The 10,599-nt window shown below is 35.9% G+C and overlaps 1 non-coding gene across 1 annotated transcript; it reads right to left on the bottom strand.

The window, feature by feature from the left end:
* Window positions 1–1,262: 1,262 nt before the first annotated feature.
* TRNAS-GCU (transfer RNA serine (anticodon GCU)) lies at window positions 1,263–1,344 on the bottom strand. The gene has a single exon. It is a non-coding gene; the product is annotated as a tRNA-Ser (tRNA).
* Between the last annotated feature and the right edge of the window lie 9,255 nt (window positions 1,345–10,599).

The following is a 10,599-nucleotide window of genomic DNA, read 5'->3' on the forward strand; positions in this document are numbered from 1 at the left end:
ACTATACAATGACATCAATATAGTTGAACGAATCGAGATACAACGATTGCGATGGCTAGGCCATGTTATAAGAATGAGTGATGATGAACCCGCTAAAAAGGCGTATAAATACGGGCCGCATGGAGGTTCTCGCAGATCTGGAAGGCCAAAGCTTCGTTGGAGCGAACAAGTGAAACGAGATATCACAAAGCTACATATCCCAGATTGGGAAAATACAGCAGCAAACAGAGAGGATTGGAGATTTTTTCTTAGTTCGGCTTATGGAACAAATGTTCTGTAAAAGGCCAGCTAAGTAAGTAAGTAAGGTAGAAATGTTTCTTAACCTCTGGAAACACAAAATACCAAATTACAACCGATTCTGTGGTCAAAATATCTTACAGTGACGTACAATATCCCTGCAAACATTTTTTTTTTTTAATTTTCAATCGCTTAACGATAATCTGGGATTCTGGGAAGATCAATTCAATCGCAGAAGAGCGCACCTAACGATCTTCTGGGAATACCCAACATAAAGTAAGTAAAGTCTAGGAAGCGAATCCAGAGGGCACGTGTGACATTTATATCAAAGTTCTGTCGAAAGTGTATATAAGAATTATGTACAACCAAATTAAAAATGTCAGTGACAATCATCTATTGCTCTTCCAGAAGAGTATTCTGTTATTCTCTAGGGCGATCATTTGAAAAATATAAGAAAATATGTAAACAATCGTCCAATGATCGCCGTTGGGAATCACAGAAGATTAATCTGAGCGAACAATCTTCCACAAATATCTTAGAAATTTCGTAAAAAGGCGTCGTGTCACTTTGCATGCGTGCTATACCAAAACGTGGACCTACATAGCCCGTAACCAAAAGTCCTACGTACATACAACAGAAAATTTCATCCACCTACTTCAATCCGTTCGGACGCTAGAGTGATTTCCACAGACGGAGATGGCTATATCGATATAGAATTGGACGCTGATCAAGAGTGTATGTAGTGTGTAGGGTCTAAAATTAGTATTTCGAGTAGTTACACACGGAATGACAAACTTAATATACCCCCCATAATATGGTGGAGGGTATAAAAAGGGCAATAATGTTATTAATTAGCTAACTCAGCACTCTTTTCGATCCCATTTGTTAATATGTCATTTTAGTTGGAGGTTGGCGGTTATTGGTTAAAACCTTGAGACCTCTCACAAATGCCCACATTTTTTTATTTTTGTTCAGTTGTCATAATATAGAAACATTGACTTGTTCAATTCTTACATTCTTCAAGTCGACGAGGATGGGATTCGAACCCACGCGTGCAGAGCACATTGGATTAGCAGTCCAACGCCTTAACCACTCGGCCACCTCGTCACATAACCAAACTTTATCATCGTAACTACCCAAAAATACCCAATAAACAATTTCAAATTTTACCAAATATAGAAAACAAACAACAGCATCAACAAATAGCCGGCAAGTCGTTCTTACTCAGTCAGTGAATTATGAAATTTGAGAAAGTGGACGTAGGGTTTAAGAAAAAAAAAATACAAAACGAACATGAAAGCAAAACAACAAAAAAAACCTAAACACGGAACCATACCGACCTACCTAACCACACAAAAAATACAAAACAATAACAATATGAAACTGAAAAACTGAAGCGATGAAAACAAAATAGCACAACAAACAAATAATATAAGCTGGAAAGTTAACGGTACACGGCGGTAATAGGTTTGTTTTTGTAAAACCGTAGAATGTTTCAGTCAATCATCGCAGTGGTGCAAAAATACTAGTTTCGTTCGAATCTTTTTTGAATGAAGTGTGTGAAGTCTTGGCTTTTTTGTTTGTGCTTTCTTATGTTTTGGCGGATTTGTATGTTCGTTCGTTCAGTCGGTTTCTTTCTTTTTTTGCATTCTTTCTTCGTTTCTTTACTTGGGTTTTTTAGAAATTCACAAAACTGGTTAGCTGTATTTCGCCAACTGAGAATTCTGCTTCCCTGGTATTAATTGGCATTGCACATTGCCAATATGCATGCATACATACTCGTCGTATATATAAAAACAACTGCTCTCTGCTAACTAGGTTGGTTGGGGGTTGTGGTACATGGATGATGATGGCGCAGGCTGGCTCTTGGTTAGATGAAATACACAACTATTGCGAAGTGAGAAAGGAACAGATGATATACATACATACATATACCCTGCCAACATTTTTCAATTTTTGGAAGATTGTTCGCTTAGATTAATCTTCTGTGATTCCCCACGGCGATCATTGGGTGATTGTTTACATTTTTTTCTTACATTTTTCAAATGATCGCTGTTGGGAATCACAGAAGACTCTTCTGGAAGAGCAACAGATGATTGTTACTAACATTTTTGATTTTGTTGCATATAATTCTCATATACACTTTCTACAGAACTTTGATATAAATGGCACGTATAATATGAGTATTGACAAACCACACATGTCCAGGTTTTGCCAAGTTTAACCAAAAGACAACATAGTGACTGAGGAAACAGTACTGAGTACAGTGCCTATAACAAACAACCACAACATAAAGGAATAATTAAAAACCATAACAAAGCAGAAAAGAAAACTAAACAACTATTAAAAGAAACAAAAAACAATTGTTCTATTCTTTTTTAATTTTTCTTTACATGTTGATCTTCTGAAGATCTTCCAGATGATTAATCTGCGATTCTTCCTCGCGATTCGCTTCCCGGACACAGTTACTTTATGTCGGCGATTCGCAGGTTATCATTAGGCGCGCTCTTCCGCGATTGAATTGATCTTCCCCGCGAATCGCAGATTATCTTTAAGCGATTAAAAATTTGAAAAAATGTTTGCAGGGTATTAACAAGTGTAGATGAATGAATAATGTATGAGGTGACGACGAAGATAATCTAATAAAAAAAATCATATTCAAAATAAAATACAAACCTTCTCTAAACAATCGATAGGTATACATGAAAACAGATTTATCTATACGAAGTGTTATCTAAACTTTTAATTTTATTTATACATAAAACTTTATATAAAAAAAAACTATGTAAATTTTCATAAAAAAATCGTTGATGCCTATCATTATTAATTATACTCATAAATTTGACAAAATATCGCCTGAATGAGTGTAGGCTTTCATCAAGGGACAGATAAAATATCGGCTAACATAACACTATGGCAACACTGAAAATGGAAACAACTTCTAGTATGCATTTTTTGAAAGTACATACCTATATGTCTCAATTGAGACTACAAAAACCCTAATAGGGTTTTGTGCCCGTCAGATCCAGTTCGGATTTTATGGCCTCATCTAAACCGGGCTAAAACTACACTTTTTGCATTTACAAGGCCTTTCCATATCTCAGAAACGAATAGGAATTTGGCGTTGCTGTCTTTAGCAATATTGTAGCCCTAAAGCAGTAGAATTTATATGTTGAACAGAACACATAATTTCTGGAATTCTGGTCGGTATCAGCTAAACTATTAGGAGTTGAATCAAGTAGCCTTTTGCAAAAATCATCCAAATAATGTTCTCAGCAATTCTTCAGAACATTCTGAAAATCTAAAATGCTTATTTAAATAATAATTAAATAATGGGCTAAAACTACAGTTTTTTGCATTTATCGGACTTTTCTCTCAGAAACGATTACGAATTTGACCATGCTCCCTTAGGCAATATTGTAGCCCTATACTAGTAGAACTTATCTTTTGAAGAGACCACATAAAAAACTCTATCTAGGGCATCGATAAAATATAGAAAATTTTACATAATTACTGAAATCCTGGTCAGTATCAGCTAAACTATTGGGAGTTGAACCAAGTAACCTTTCGCAAAAATATTCCAAATAAAGTTCTCAGCTAGCTCTAAAATGCTTACTTCATATTTCAAACACAGTTCACACCAACAGTTTATTCTCGCATTTCGGATTTCACCACATTATTGACATATTTATTAGGTCTGTTCGATAACTTCGCAAGTAAAAAGTACTTGTAAGTACTCTGCATTTTTACAGTTACTTCTCCAATGAATTTTACTCTCTCGAAGCTAAAAATTTGCAGAATGTTGTCGAACAACAATTTCCAATCTCTTTCAACCCAGCAAAAATTCGGATCCGTTAGTCATTACGTAACCCATTACAAAGTAATGTAAACAAGCTTCTTTTCGCATTACAAGTAATCTGAAAAGTAATGGGTTACTTCTTAAAAAAATACAAGGCAAACCTACCTATTTTACTCCTCACTAAGTAATGAGGACGGTGGTACAGTGTGTGTGTCGGACTATAAATCCTAGGGTTGTGTGTTCAACGCTCACCGTCGGCACGCGAGTTTTTGTTAATTAAAAAATAACAGTTCGTGGTGCACATGTGCTCTGCACATTTAAGTTCTTAAGCAACCCTTAATATTCGTGTGCGTGGCACAGTGTGTAGTGTCTTTGGCTAGAAATTAGAGAGGGTTCGTGGGTTCAACTCGGGCAGACAGCGAAATAAAATAAACAAGTAAAAAAGCGTTAAGTTCGGCTGGGCCGAACTTTTCATACCCTCCACCATAAAATATGGAATAATTAGTTTTCATTCCTGTCCCCAATTTTAAGTGGGTACGTTAAAATGTCAGATAATGTACATAAAATGCTTCATTCGGGGGGCCCTTTTTTAGGGTGCCGATATCTAACTATGTATGTTGACCATTTTTGGTGGGCCACACGCAGAAAAATTTATGTTAGAAATATGTTTGGATCCAAACAAATTTATGTTTGGGACCGGTTGGAAACAAATATATGTTTGGATCCAAACATAATATGTTTGGGTCCAAACAAATATATGTTTGCAACATTTTGTAACATATTTCAATTTGATATGTTTGGGTAAAACATATTTTTTATGTTAGAACATTTTTTTCATGGGTGGAGAGAGGATGTTTGTCAATGAGAGTAATAACAGTGCTCTCGCAGCTTCGGAATGCTGTTTTATAATAAAGAGTTGTGTGTATTGTATAATAGAAGACGTAGAAGCGAAGAAGGGGGCTTTGGTGCTTTGATGGCGTGTATGCGTCAAACTCGTGTGTTTCTTGTTTTGTTGTTGTTAACAGCAGGCGAAGAGGATAAGAAGAAATGGTATGAATTACTTTGTTTTTTCTTTCTTCAGTGTTTTAGTTGCTTTTGTAGAGTCAAGACGGTAAAGTGAGTGAATAAATCAGTGTTTTGTGTTTTTCGATTGCTTGAGTGTTTTCTTAAAGAAATTATGCTTTTTAGTAAATTAAATGCCCAATACATTTTATAATTGAATCGGAAAGTTGAATGGAATTATTTTATTGGACAATGAAGAAATCGCATTTAATATTGGTAATTACATACGTACTTATGTATATTTGAAATATGGCATATCCATATTTATTTATTACATTACATAATCATTTGATTCTAGAATCTAGATGCCGATTCCCCGCTGATGATTTCAACTATGAGGACAATTTGCTTTAACTAAGGAGAAGCGTTCAACTACATTTCTATATATTTTTCCTTTTTAAAAATGTGACTATTTACAAATTATTTCAATCAGTTTTTCTTTTATTAAAGTGTGTTATGTATTTCTTTGGAATTTTGTATGTACCTATGCGTTTGTTGTTCTTTTGCCTTCCAATAAACAACCACAACATTTGTGTGTATACTATAGAGATAGCCAGTGAGTTCTTACTGAGAGCAAGTGAGCATACATTTTAAAGTGTTTTACATTGAATTTTACGCTCCCTTGCTCTCAGTAAGCGCCCACTGGTGCATGTGTTTGTTTTTTTTTGTGCCTTTTGGGTTTGTATTTTTGTGCACCCAAACATATAAAATGTTTGCACCCAAACATAAAATTGTTTCCACTCAAACATGTCTTTGTTTGCACCCAAACATAAATATCTTTGCACCCAAACATATATATGTTTGCACCCAATCACATATATGTTTGCACCCAAACATATATTTGTTTCCACCCAAGCATATATTTGTTTGCAGACCCAAACATATATTATGTTTGGGACTGTTGCAAACATATATATGTTTGCTGCAAAATATGTTTGGGACGTATGTTAGAGAGGCCGTTTTTTTTGCGTGTAGAAATTGGGAGGTACCGTTATACGGGGCTATACCAAAACATGGACCTATGTTCATAATTTTTTCTAATATAAGTTTTTTGGTCAGTAAGAACCATATATATCAAATTATAGCTAATTCGGTCTAGAAATGTGACTTAAAACGTCAAAATACCTGAAATCAGGCGGTAACGTTATATGGGGGCTATTCCAAGACATGGACCTATGTCCACTAGTTATATAAGTTTATTGTCATTTCAGAACCCTAAATGTCAATTTATAGCTAAATCGGTCTGAAAATGTAGCTAAAAACGTCAAAATGCCGTAAATCGGGGGTACCGTTATATGGGTGGGGGCTATACCAAAACGTGGACCTATGTCCACAACTTTTGTTATAAAAGTTTATTTACACTTAAGAACCCTAAATGTCATTTTATAGCTAAATCGGTCTAAAAATGAAGCTAAAAACGTCAAAATACCGTAAATCGAGGGGCACCGTTATATGGGGGCTTTACCAAAACGTGGTCCTATGTCCATAAGTTTTGTTATATAAGTTTATTGACATTTAAGAACCCTAAATGTCAAATTATAGCCACATCGGTCTGAAAATGTAGCTAAAAACATCAAAATACCGTAAATCGGGGGGTACCGTTATATAGGGGCTATACCAAAACGTGGACCGATATAGTCCATCATCGAACTTGACCTGCCTGCAAACAAAAGACGCATTTTCCCAAAATTCAGATAATTTTGGTGGAGAGGTGTGGTGACCACTAAGACCTTCAAATGTCAAATGTTCAAATTACAGCTAATTCGGTTAAAACTTGTAGGTAAAAATCTCAAAATACCGAAAATCGGGAGATACCGTTATATGGTGCTATACCAAAACATGTACATACATATGTTCAAAATTTTTTCAAATATAATTTTTTTGGTCACTAAGAACCCTAAATATCAAATTATAGCTAATTCGGTCTAGAAATGTGACTTAAAACGTCAAAATACCTGAAATCGGGCGGTAACGTTATATGGGGGCTATTCCAAAACATTGACCTATGTACACTAGTTTTGTAATATAAGTTTATTGACACTTAAGAATCCTTAATGTCAAATTATAGCTACATCGGTCTGAAAATGTAGCTAAGAACGTCAAAATACCTTAAATCGGGGGTACCGTTATATGGGGGCTATACCAAAACGTGGACCTATGTCCACAAGTTTTCTTATATAAGTTTGTTGGCACTTAAGATCCCTAAATGTCAAATTATAGCTAAATCGGTCTGAAAATGTAGCTAAAAACGTTAAAATACCGTAAATCGGGGGTACCGTTATATGGGGGCTATACCAAAACGTGGACCTATGTCCACAAGTTTTCTTATATAAGTTTATTGGCACTTAAGAACCCTAAATGTCAAATTATAGCTAAATCGGTCTGAAAATGTAGCTAAAAACGTCAAAATACCGTAAATCGGGGGGTACCGTTATATGGGGGCTATACCAAAACGTGGACCTATGTCCACAACTTTTGTTATATAAGTTTATTGACACTTAAGAACCCTAAATGTCAAATTATAGCTACATCGGTCTGAAAATGTACATAAAAACGTCAAAATACCGTAAATCGGTGGGTACCGTTATATGGGGGCTATACCAAAACGTAGACCGGTATAGCCCATCATCGAACTTGACCTGCCTGCAAACAAAAGACGCATTTTCCCAAAATTTCAGCGTCCTATCTACATTTTTGTGGATGCTAGAGTGATTACCACAGACGGACGGACGGACGTGCACAGATCGACTCAGAATTTTACCCTGATCAAGAATATATATACTTTATAGGGTCGCAAATGGGTATTTCAATGCGTTACAAACGGAAAAACAAACTTAATATACCCTCCATACTATGGTGGAGGGTATAAAAAATCGCCGGAGGGATTTTCAAATAAATCGAGGTCAAAGTTCACATTTTTAGTTGTCTTTTATGTTTTCCCAGTTTTACTTGGAAACCGCAAGCCCTATCGTAATGGTACTAAAGAAAATGTTGTAGCAGTGAAAATTTTCTACAAGATTGGCCTTAATGGTATTTTCGTAGGTTTTACCATTTATAAGATATAGAAGTTCAAATTGGGACAATGCACAGACTGTATCACCTCCTTTCAAAACAATGTTACGCATGATGCGCTTTAACTAACTTTAAACGAAAATCGCTTACACCTGGGAAGTTTTTGTGGATTCTGAAAAAGCAATGTTCATAGATGAGAAAAAATCCAAAAACAAGAAAAAATTGCTAGAGCAATTTTAAAATAAATCTTACTCAAAAACCCCAACTAGGGTTCTTTCAAAAAATCCTCAGCTAAAATTGTTTGCAAAGGATTGCCTTAAAAATGTTGCACAGTGTAACCAAAACCCATTTCCAAAAAAATATGTATGTATGTTTTCAGAATTTCGTGGCCTTTCCTGGACGTATGAACTTGCCAACAAAAATATAGAAGCTTTTGGGGCATATACAGTTAGTCAACATAATTATTGCAAAACCAAAATTATTACAAAATTTTAAATAAAACATAATTTTATTGGTATAAGTATCATTACTAATATTTTTGTTAACAGTTTAAATATTACGCATGTTTATTAACCCACTTAGCGCCGAGAATTTTTTTTGCGTGAAAACTTATAATTTTTTATGAAAATTATATTTTTAAGATATTTTAGGAATTTCTTAAACAAATAACTTTTTTCTCTCTTTTTCCTGCAATTGGGCTTTCTTTTAAAAGTGCCGAAAACTTTGAATGGTAATATAGGTGTATTCTTACATGACAATCACTTGGTGTTTGATTGAGAAAATATTCTTACTACATTCCTTACAAATCCCTGAAGTTATATGAATGTAACATTTTTGATTAAATTTGTATGGCATATTAAATTTTGCATTAAACGTCGAAAATTACAAAAAAGTGTTTTTTTTAATTGCTTGGGTCCTAGACCAAATGCGTGGAAATGCGTAGGGCAAATGAAACTTTATAGGCGTGGAACGACAGATAACAGACAATACTATAACAAAATGCAAAAAACCCCACAAAAATATGCGAAAATACTCGAGTTTTACGTCAATTTTTGCAACCATTTTTGGTGGCGTTTAGACGGCCAGGGGCTTTAAGTGGGTTAATAAAATAAAAAGTAGCTCGTGGTTCATGCGACGCCGACATTCACCGTCAACGCATTTTGGCCGCAGATCTTTCGAAGCATTTTTCTCTCAAACCCATCAAACTCTGCCTGTTTGGAAAGCCACTTGGCAAAAAAACATTTTCGTTCGATAATTTTTCACATCTTTCGACTTGGATAATCACGGCAAATCTAATTAAATCTTTGTATATCGAGCACTATGAAAAACTGGTTTAATGGCCGACACTCATCAAAAAACGAAGTTCGTGAGGGTCGTCCAAAAACGGCCGTTGTGCCAGAAAAAATTAAGACGTGTGTGAACGAATATTGGATGAACACTTGGCGACAAAAATTGGATTTTTATCGTTGGACCCCCTGTCGATTTGTGCATGAAATTTCGAACAAATACGATCGCAGAGCTTCAAATGACGTTTATAAGACGAACTCGAAAAATCGCATCAAGATAAACCCGAAAAATAGCAGCAATCACTCAGGTGTCAAACTTTCCAAAAATTGTCAAATGGCTACTGGCGATACCGCGTGTTGCTTAGGCCAGAAGGTTTCTTTGTGACCCTCGTTGAGCCGATGTAGATGAAGTCTTTAAATAAATGAAGTCTTTAACCTCAAAATTAAAGGTGCCATAAACTTGGTCAGGCGGTCTACAGTTACCTCTTTTTCTGATTGGCACATGATGTCAATGCCATATGGTAACATATGGCTATTGGCGTAAATTGTTCCATTTCTTTTAAGACCGGCATCCCTAAAACCTTTCACAGCAGGATGTTGAATAGGTCACACGAAATGCTGTCTCCTTGTCTCTAACCTCTTTTGGTAAGTGTTCGGAGAGATTCTTTCATATTTTATCTGAGAACAGGGTATCAGTTAAAGCCATCTTACAAAGCCAAGTGATCTTTGTGGGGATACCAAATTCAGACATTCCTTGGAATACCTTTAAACGTAGGGGCGGTCGAATGTCCTTTTGTAATTGACAATAAGATGATAGGCGCATGACTTGGGTCTTATGCAGGATTTGTCGCAGGGTAAATTTCTTGTCAATTGCGGATTTGCCAGGTCTGAAGCCGCATTGACATGACCCAATCATTTCGTTCACCATAGGCTTTAGTCGCTTACACAATGCCTATGGCACTACCTTGTAAGTAATATTGGAGCAGAGGACACCATCGTATGTTTTTTTTGGGGACGGGCACAGCATTCTCAGATTCCAGACGTCGGATACTCCTTCTTCCTGCCTGATGGTGCTAACAAGCTGAAGCATTCACCTTATCAGCGTGTCGCTTCCGATTTTGAACAGCTCGGCTGCTAGGCCATCGGCTCCTGCTGCCTTATTATTCTTCAGAAGGTTTATTACTGCCTTTACCTCATCTTGGG

This window comes from Musca autumnalis, unplaced genomic scaffold (genome assembly GCF_047663935.1).
Source record: "Musca autumnalis isolate F117 unplaced genomic scaffold, ASM4766393v1 scaffold_4, whole genome shotgun sequence".
Classification (NCBI taxonomy): Eukaryota; Metazoa; Arthropoda; class Insecta; order Diptera; family Muscidae; genus Musca; species Musca autumnalis.